The sequence below is a fragment of the Lepus europaeus genome, chromosome 11 (genome assembly GCF_033115175.1).
Source record: "Lepus europaeus isolate LE1 chromosome 11, mLepTim1.pri, whole genome shotgun sequence".
NCBI lineage: Eukaryota > Metazoa > Chordata > Mammalia > Lagomorpha > Leporidae > Lepus > Lepus europaeus.
This window is the reverse complement of record NC_084837.1, coordinates 85,191,514-85,202,123: the sequence shown is the minus strand read 5'-3', so window position 1 is coordinate 85,202,123 and position 10,610 is coordinate 85,191,514.

Here is a 10,610-nt window from a genome sequence, read left to right as displayed (position 1 = left end):
TTACCTTTTGCACCTTTTAAAATGTGGCCTGCTCTGCAGTTGTGACTCACCTAAGGATTTTATTCTAAAAGTTTATTTCTTGACTTGGTCTTTGAATCTCAGTGATGCTATCACTTGTGGCTCCATTCCCAGGCCAGTTCTCAAAGCCCATTTAACCCCAGAGCTGGCTGAACTGCTTCCGGCCTGAATTCTGGGTAGGGAGGAGGAGGACACAGGGTCCAGGAGGCACAGGGGCCACCGAGAGCTCCCCTTGCCTTTTCCACGTGCAGGTGACGTGCTCGGGAATGGAGGCAGCGGCAGCCACCTGCTTCCCTCCCTGCCTTCCCTGGCATGGCCCTGCTGTGCTGGTTCTGTGCGCTCGGTGGGGGCTCAGGGCAAAGCCTCCTACAGCAGCTCCTTCCGCCATGGGCCCTCTTTCTGTGGGCAGGGGCTGAGCCTGCGCTGGAAAAGTGCCAGGATGGGTTTGGAGGAGCAGGCTGAGGCCAGGGTAAGGACTCAGGCATACCGTGAGGGCCAGTCGTGTCCATCCTCGACCGAGCTTCAAAGTCATCTCCCCAAGTGTTTAAACACACAGAGGCTGCGGTCCGAGGCCAGCTCCATGGCATCTGACTCCTGGGAAGGTGGAGGGTGGGCTGGGCACCTGCTTTTTAACAGGCTGTTCGGATGCCCGCAGGGTTGGAATTCCTGCTGAAGACAGTGAGTGAGGAGTTGTTAAAGAAAAGGAGTTGTGAAAAGCTAGCACTTTTTAAGGAAGATGAACTTGGCAGTTATGGGGGGGAACAGGTAGAGGGAAATAATGGGAGGCTCATGAAAAGGCCCAGGCATGAGCTGTGCTAAGGCCTCGGCCTGGCTGGTGTGCGGCAGGAAATCAAAGGGGTGGGTGAGGGAGACTGTTTGCAGGGCTGTGCAGCATGTGGGTCCTGGGGTAGCGCAGGGAGCAAGGGAGAAGGGACCAGAAGTTAGTGGTTCTCACTAAACCCCTAAAGCCAACACTGGTTCCCTCCTCCCCTAGTTATCAGTTCTCTACTTGGGAGGGTGAAACCTTCCCTTATCGACACTGTTTCTGCTGATACAGATCACGAGGCTTTTCAAACTGGCTACAGTTATTTTCTGGAGGTCCTCAGTGGTACCTAACCCCAGCCAAGGGCCCAGGGACAACCAGTGTCTCCAGCTGTAGACAGTGAATGCGTTGGGCTTCGTTGGTTAGACAGTTTCTGTAGCAGCCACTCGACTTTGCCGCTCTAGTTGCAGAAGCAACCTGGCCTCTTCTCTCAGTTCATGAGCTGGGGCTGCTGTCCAATGCAACTGTTTACAAAAACAGGTGCTAGGCAGGTTTCAGGTCACAGGTGCCGGCTGGCCCTTGAGGACACCTGATCGGCAGCACCAGTCTCACTGGCTGATTTGGGGAGAAATATTATTTTTGCAACCCAAATGTTTACGAGGTCTCGAGTTTCATGGGTCACTCTTCTTGAACGTTCATCCAGTGCTGTTCCATAGCACAGGTTGTACAATGCATAAGGGCACCTAGGCAAGGTGACAGGTAGAGGCTGAAATCAGCCTGGTGACAGGTGCCATACTGGCAAAAGTATTGCTGTGCTTTTGGTAATTCACTGTCCAGAGGGACCCCTTTTTTTTGTAACTAAGTCACCACATATGCTGATGATACACTTCACACTCCCATCTGACCTGGCTCCCGTGGTCCTCTCTCCCTGCCCAGTACTTCTCAGGGTCTTGGGGACAGTTTCTGTTTGCCAGGTGACAGCCGTTGGTCACCACAGGCCACCTTCAACCCCCTGCTCCAGGCTGCTCCCCCTGCCCCCTGCTTCCCCACTAGGTGCACTTTGGCCTCTCTCTGATTCCAAGGCCAGCAGGGAGGGTCCTAGGGCTCGCTGAAGCTTGAGGCAAACCTGGTAGCTACAGCTGAAAGCCAGAAACCTGCACCTCAGCCATCACCGTCTCCGGTCAGGACCTCCGGTCGGGAGCCCCCGCACCTGGATCACTTCCCTGCTTCATCCCACCCCTCACGAGAAGCCTCACGTTTGAGATAAGGACTCGGGAGCCTGAGAGCCTTCTACTCTATAGAGGGGACTGCGCCATTACTTAAGTTTTGAAAGCACAACACAACAGTTGGAAGCGGTTTGGCATTTCTCCACGTAACTTTTAGCGGTGGCCCCGATTTGTGGGTGCAAGGCCCATAGGTGCTGACATTAGAGGTATTTCAGTAAAAACACCGGGAAGCCCTAAATGAAGCACTTTCCCTTTATTTAGCACCAAAGCACAGACTTCTTAAAAACCGCTACCTAGCTTCCAGCAGCACGGCCTGTGGCCCGTTTAAGTGAGTTCCTGTCCTCTTTTTAGAAACTCCATCCTCATTTTCCAACTGACTGATTGCTCCCACTGCTTTGAGGTTCTGAGGGTTGCTTGGCTTAGCTCCTTGGTCTAGCTCCCAGCCAAGTCTGAAGGTTCAAGGGCTGACTTTTTCTTGGAAATTCTGGTCCTGACCAATCCGAGTTCCGCTATGTTGGGTGGGCATTCAGTGCCATGGTTAAGACTCCCCGTGGGACGCCTGCATCCATATCGGAGTGCCTGGGTTTGAGTCCCAGCTCTGCTCTTCCAGATTCTTGCTAACGCACACCCTGGGAGGCAGCAGGTGATGGCTCAAGTCCTTGGGTCCTCGCCATCCACATGGAAGACCCGGACTGAGTGCCTGGCTCTCGGCTTCCACATCACTCAGCCCTAGCTATTGCAGACACTTTGGGGAGTGAGCCAGTGGATAGAAGACCTCTGTCTCCATCTATCTTTCAAATAAAATAAGTTTAAAATTTTTAAAAGGTCTCATTTGTTCATTTAAGTCTTAATTATTCCAGACCCAGAGCTCCCCATGTACCTGTGCCAGTGGTGATGGGTCTGCCTTTCCCAGGAACACAGGTCTTGTGAGAGGCGGGGGCTGACAACAGGGACATCCAGCCTCAAGGTCACTGGTCCCTCTCCCCAACCCCTGAACCCTGAACTCAGAGTCTCTACGAAAAATTGTTGCTTTGAGATTTTCTAACTGAACAGCGCCTTGCTAATATGAAGTAAAAATGAACATTTCAGTTATAGGGAAAAAAATTTTAAAAAGCCTAACTACCAAACAGACCTGTTTTTGTAGCACCAGAGGAAGAAGTCTAGACGGAAAGGGCATGCGGCCCCTCTGAGGTCCACATCGCGGTCTCTCCTTGGGCCCAGGGGTGCCGAACCTGCACCTGGCTTCCAACTGACATGAACTGGTACTGTCAGGCAGGACTCAACACAACGGCAGCATCACACGGCGGTCAGGCCCGCTGAGGTCCTGGGCCTGCGTCCAATGCCCAGGCCTTCCTCCGGCTGGGCCCTCCCCATGGAGAGAACACAAGTAGCCCAGGGGAAGCCAGGACCCAGAAGCACCTTCAGGGTGAGTTCTGGAATTCTCCCAAGCCCTCCTCCAAGGCCTTTGATGAGCTCTTCCTGAAGTCCCTCTCCCCACAGGTAGGCAGGTGTATCTGATGTGCACAGCCAGGTGGCAAAGGGCAGGGTTTGCTGGTGGGAGCACAGGGAAGAGGCTTGGGAGGGGTTATGCACATTTGGGTGGTGATGAACGCAACCTGGCATCCATAGAGAAGCCTGAACTGCGGCACAAGAGGCCCCCATTTGGACTCCTGAACCAGAGAGGGAGATCTGGCCTAGCAGTTAGGACGCTAGTTAGGACGCACGTCCATACTGGAGTGTCTGAGTTTGAATCTTGCCTATGGATCCTGATCCCAGTTTTGTGCCAGTGCAGACCTGCAGAGGCAGCAGTTGACGGCTCAAGTAGTGGGGTTCTCAGCCCCCAGCTTTGGCCTGGCCCAGTCCTGTTCACTGCAGGCGTTCAGGGAGAGAACCAGCAGATACTTGGCATCTCTCTGTCTCTCTCTCTTTTCCCAGCCTCTGTAAGTATGAGGAGTGGGTCTACCAACAGGAGGACAGAGCAGAAATATCCAGAGAAGAGTCAGTATTCACAAAAACACCACCACAGTCAGTGCTCCTGTTTTGGTGGGGGAAAGAATTAGTCCCAGAACCACAGCCACTGACATTCCTGGACATCCAGGTTAGTTTTCACTTTATAAGTTAGATAATGGGCGGGCGTTGTGGCATAGCAGCTTAAGCCATCACCTGGGACACCAGCATCCCATATGGGCACCAGTCAGAGTCCTGGCTGCTCCACTCCGATCCAGCTCCCTGCTGATGTGCCTGGGGAAGCAGCAGAGGATGGCCCAAGTAATGGGGGCCCTGCATCCATGTGGGAGACCTGGATGAAGCTCCTGGTATTAGCCTAGCCCAGATCTGACCTTTGGGGCCACCTGGGGAGTGAACCAGCAGATGGGAGTTCTCTCTTTCTCTCTCTCTGTCCCCACCCGCCAGTAACTCTGCCTTTTAAACAAATAAATAAATAAATCTTTTTTTAAAAAAGCTAAAGTATTAATTCTTCCAGTACCTTCTCCGTTTGTTTTTAAAATGGCAGCAGTAAGTCTGTATGTCATTGTGAGGTTGAAATGAGAGTATGTACGTATCTAGGGGAAGGAGGTACTGAGTATATGTTACTATCACTGCTCTAACTTTCCCTCCAGCAGGTGCCTGAGATAACGTTGAAGGCTTCACTTTTTCTTTCATTTGTCCTGTGCTGACTGGTGGGACTGTGTTAATAAGAAACAGAGACTACGATGTTTCTCCATGTCAAGTTAAGACAAGTTAATAATTGCTCTCCCACAATATGAGGACAAACTACAGTCCAAGAACAAAAGCAATTGTTTTTTAACTTTCTGGAGCTGCACTGGGTAAGGGTGAGGACAGCTCAGAGTCTGCATGACATCATTGTCACAGCCCCAGGCAGACTGCAGCTGGCGCATCCCTCCAGTTTGGCAAGGAGGTCATTTCATCTCAGCCTTGTCTGGAAAGAAAGGGAGGACTCAGAGCCCGTGGAGGAGCTGGGCAGGCTGGCCCCGACCTCCCGGCACCTCACCTGCAGGCAGCCTTGGGACGGCACAGAGAGCAGTGCTGCCGGCCAGCATCTGGCTCTCTCAGCAGCACAGGGGGCTCTGGCTGGGGAAAGGCTGTCAGTGCTGGGAAGCAGGAAGCACTCCTGGGGCTGGGCAGATCCAGGAAACAAGGCTAGGGGCTTTCTCAACGGGCCATGCCCCCCTCCTCTATGGTTCTGTCTCAGGCTGCCCCGTGAGTATTTTTCATTACCCATCAGTCCATCTAAGAGAGACAGAGAATGTGCCATGGCCACTGGCTCAGTCCCCAGATGCTCACATAACTGGGAGCCAGCTTCTCCTACCAGGGTGGCAGGGACCCAGCGGCTTGAGCCACCATCACCACCTCTCCAGGTGTGCATTGGCAGGAAGCTGGCACCAGGGGCCAGAGGCAGGCATTCAGGTGCCCTACTGCCACTGGATGCAGATGTTTGAACTGCTATGCCGTATGCCTGCTCCGCCTCATGGTGTTGGAAGTCAGATGGAGGGCATACCTGAGGGGCCAGGGTGGGCCCAGGGAGACTGCGGAGCTCAGCATCCAAAGCTCAGAATCAGTGTTGAACACCGAGAGCAAGGGGTGGGCGGCACCTGAGGAGAGGACGGGCCAGCGGTTCCGGGGGCAGGAAGATGGACAAGGTGGGGCAAGTGTGCAGGAGCCCTGGGACGGAGCAGACTCCAGGAAAAGGTGCAAGGGGCTGGGGAGTTTGAGGAGGCAGGGACACATGGGGCTGGCTCTTGCTGATTTCTGCCCCCATAGATTCATCAGAGTTAAAAGCTAGAGCACAAATCAAGGCAAAAAAAAAAAAAACCCTAAAGGATTCAAAACAAGCCTTTTGGGGCAGGCGCTGTGGTACAGTGGTCAGGCTGCTCTTTGGGACACCCACATCCCGTGTCTGAGTGCCCAGGACCATGCCCTGCCTCTGCTTCCAGTCCAGGCACCTACTAACTGTGGAGGCAGCAGATGAGGGCCCCTGGCACCCATGTGGGAGACCTGGATAGACTTCCTGTATCCTGGCTGCAGCCTGGCCCAGTCTTGGCTGTTTTAGGCATTTGGGGAGTGAACCAGTGGACAGAAGGTTTCTGTGTGTGTGTCTCTCTCTCTGCCTTTTTTTTTTTTTTTTAACTTTGAAGTCAATGCATAGGCTTTGTTTTTTTTTTTTTTTTAAGATTTATATTTGAAAGGCAGAGTTACAGAGAAGCAGAGAGAGAGAGAGAGAGAGAGAGAGAGAGAGAGAGGAAGAAGTCTTCTATCCATTGGTTCACTCCCCAAATGGCTACAATGGCCAGAGCTGGGCGATCTGAAACCAGGAGCTTCTTCTGGGTCTCCCACGTGGGTGCAGGGGCCCAAGGACTTGGGCCATCTTCTGCTGCTTTCCCAGGTGCATTAGCAGGGAGCTGGATCTGAAGAGGAGCAGCTGGGACTTGAACCGGCCCCCATATGGGATGCTGGCACTGCAGGCGGTGGCTTTACCTGCTCTGCTTTTCAAGTAAATAAGTAAATAAAATGTAAAACAGACCTTTTTACACACTGGTATCCACTTTCCTATCCAATCTCACCTCCACTATTCCCTTTTAGTGTAACCTATATCCCAACCAAAAAGTTTGTTCTTAACAATATCATTCTCTTGGGACTATGGCTGACTAAGCCGTGTGCTGTCCCCAGGACTTGCGTGCTGTCCCCAGGACTCGCTGGCCCTCTGCGGGAGGCAGTCCTGCCCATCTGAGTGACCTAAACAGGTAAGTCATGTAAGAGATGTAGCCAGGAGGGATATGGAAAAATAGCCAAAGAAATGTGAATTCTACTCACAACGTGGCACAGCTGTGCAATTATAGCAAATTTAAAAACGCGTATACACACACCAAGACCAAACCTGCCCTTCGGATACCATTTTGGAGGAAACAGGTCCATCTATGGCTGTCGACTTTGCAACTGGGTTGTGGTCGATAATTTTGTGTCAATCTGGCTGGTGCCATGGCTCACTAGGCTAATCTTCCACCTGCGGCACCGGTACCCCGGGTTCTAGTCCCGGTCGGGCGCCAGTTCTGTCCTGGTTGCTCCTCTTCCAGGCCAGCTCTCTGCTGTGACCTAGGAGTGCAGTGGAGGATGGCCCAAGTGCTTGGGCCCTGAGCCCGCATGGGAGACCAGGAGGAAGCACCTGGCTCCTGGCTTCGGATTGGCACAGCGCCGGCTATAGTGGCCATTTGGGGTATGAACCAATGGAAGGAAGACCTTTCTCTCTGTCTCTCTCTCACTGTCTAACTCTGCCTGTAAAAAAAAAAAAAAAAAAAAAAAAGATAATTTTGTGTCAATCTGACTGGACCCAGAGAGCTGGTGGAACTCTCTTTCTGGGTGTGTCTGTGAGGGTGTTTCTAGAAGGGACTAGAGCCGGGGTGGCGGCCCAGGTGAGGAAGATCCACCCTCATCAGAGTGGGCGGGCCCAAATCCTACGAGAGGGCGGAGGAGGACAGACGGGCACTCTGCTCCAGCTGGGACATCGTCTCTTCCAGCTCAGCCACCAGTGCCCTCAGCTCCTCTGCTTCAGACGTGGACCTGAACTTGGCCCTGGCACTCCCTGGCTCTCTGGCCTCTGGCACTGGCCTGGAAGCGGATGACAGCTTTCCCTGGGCTTCTGGCTTGCAGGTGGCAGATGACAGGACTTTCAGCCTGCCTGACAGCCCAGACCTCTTAATAAGCCTCTTCATATGCAAGCGTGCTTCCAAAAGTTTGTGGAAGACAGAACTACACAGTAAGTTCATTTTGGTACAAAACATTTGGAAAAACACATTTTGGTTTTTTCCTAAGACACCTCCCCATGAATTTTCTGAAATACCCTCACATATATCCTATTGATTCTGTTTCTCCGGAGAACCCAGTCTAACACATGTTCAAGCCCTCACCTTTTTTTTTTTTAAGATTTATTTATTTGAAGTCAGAGTTATACAGAGAGAGAAAGAGAGGCAGAGAGAGAGAGAGAGAGAGGTCTTCCACCTGCTGGTTCACTCCCAGTTGGCTGCAACGGCTGGAGCTGCACTGATTCAAGCCAGGAGCCAGGAGCTTCTTCCAGGTCTCCCATGTGAGCGCAGAGGCCCAAGGACTTGGGCCATCTTCTACTGCTTTCCCAGGCCACAGCAGAAAGCCGGGTGGGAAGTGGATCAGCTGGGACTTGAACCAGCGCCCATATGAGATGCCGGTACTACAGGCGGCAGCCTTACCCACTATGCCACAACACTGGCCCCAATGCCCCCACCTAATCTATTTTTCATTTATTTGAGAGGCACATGCACACGCACACACTTACATACACACACGAGAGAGAGGGAGAGAGAGGGAGAGAGAGAGAGAGAAACACTCCCAACTGCTGGCTCACTCCCCAAATGCCTGCACCAGCTTGGGGCTACATCAGGCTGAAGCTGGAGCCAGGCACTCCATCCAGGACACCCATGTGGGTGGTGGGAACTCAACCACTTGAGCCATCACCTGCTTCCTCCCAGAGTGCACAACCTCAGGAATGAAATCAGGAGTTGGGAGTTGACCCCAGGCTCTGTGATGTGGGATTCACAGAGCTGTAGCTAAAGAAATGATGCTAAGGGCTGGTGCTGTGGCGTAGTAGGCTAAGCCTCTGCCTGCAGTGCCGGCATCCCATATGGACACCGGTTCTTTGTGCCGGCTACTCCACTTCGATCCATCTCCCTGCTAATGCACCTAGGGAAGCAGAGGAAGATGGTCTAAGTCCTTGAGCCCCTGCACCTGCATGGGAGACCGGAAGAAGCTCCTGGCTTCAGATTGGCCCAGCTCTACCCATTGCAGCCATTTGGGATGAATCAGTGGAATAAAGACCTTTCCCTCTGTCTCTCCCTCTCTCTGTCTGTAACTCTGCCTCTCAAATAAATAAATAAAATCTTAAAAAAAAATGATGCTAAAGAAGAACAGAGCTGCACGCTGTGAAGCCTGAAGCAGCCCCCAGCGGGACAGTAAAGGCAATGATAGTTACCACCAGATGGAAATGATCGTGCTGCTCAGCACAGAGTGCTTAGGAGAACACAAAATTTATTATGACCGTGCTATAAAAATCACATAAATGTATGGGTAAGGATGAGAAAGAGAACAAGAAAAATGGAAAATTACTTTATTACGATGTTGTTTTTATTAGAATGCTGTTGCCATAATAAAAAATCTGCTGCAGAAAATGTGATTCTTTCTCCCAAACCCCTGATTCAGCTTGTTCCTGCCTGGTCCGGGGTCCGTGGGTGCAATCAACTGTGACTAGCACGAGCTCCTTTGGACCATAAACTCTACAGGGGACTGTGTTTGCCTCTCCCTTGTCTCGCCCAGCACAGACAAGTCAATGTTCAACAATTATTTGTGCTAAGCATGATGTTATGTTTAAAATAAAACAGGAGGTGTGTGTTCAGCCAAGCACTTAGGCCACCTGCATCCCCCATGGGAGGGCCTGGGTTTGAGGCTCCTGCTTCCTGCTAACGCAGACCCTGGGGGCAGCAGCCACAACTCAAGTGATTGGGTTCCTGCCACCCACCCCACGTGGGAGACCTGGATGGAGTTTCCTGACATTGGCTTTGGCACCAGCTAGGGGACCACTGGAAGCATTTGGGGATTGAACTAGCAGGTGAGAGTGCACCCTCGCTCTCTCTCAAATAAATAACAAAGAACCATCATCAGATAATTCTCCCCATCCCCTTATCTCCTGGCAAAAAAGCACTCCGATAAACTCTGCATCTCTTGCATAGGCTTCTTCCGGAGGGAACTCCACAGGGGAAAGCTAGCAGGACTGAAACAGATACAACGTTGCAGGCAGCACTTTGGAAACCAACCAAGGGAGGCTCTTGGGTCTTATTTAAAGCAACAGGATGTTTAAAAATTGAAGCCATGCTGAGGCTTGCACATGGGTCCAATTGGATCCCTGCCTGAAGGAAAACTACTCCCCACTCCTACTGGGAGCCCAGAGGCTGCTGTGCCTAAGTCGCGGCCTGTCTTTTACGGGCTGGCGAGGGAGGAGACAGTAAATATGGTCTCAGGGCAGGAGCTCATGCCGCTGGAGGCTAAACTCATTCTTAAAGCACTGAGCCCAATTCTGTGCCAGGCACTCTATGCACCTCCACTGGTACAGACTAGAAACAAAGTTCAGAGAGATACGTGAATGACTCCAGGCCAAATAGCTGGGGGGGGGGGGGTGGGGGGGGCAGGGCAGGATGCCACAGCTCTGGCTCTTAGGCATCAGGCTCGGAAGCATCCCTACCCAGCACGCCTTGCAACCACTATGATCCAGGACAAGGACGTCTCAGTGTCTCCCTTTCCTTCCCCCTCTATACTCTCATACACACGCAGGTGCCACCTCTCACGGCAGCCCGCCACTCAGACTATTTCCACCTGGCTTACCCGTAGTCTCTTGTTTTCAGCCTGGATCATGAACCCATGCTTTCATTCTCCGTTCTTCAAATCCACTGTGGTCCTCCATTGGTTTTCGCTTGAGAAAACCCACACATTCCTTTTTCAATCAATGACTTTTCCTATGTCCCGAGTGTAGAAACCATATCCAGCACAGGTTTTGTTAGGCTGAGTAC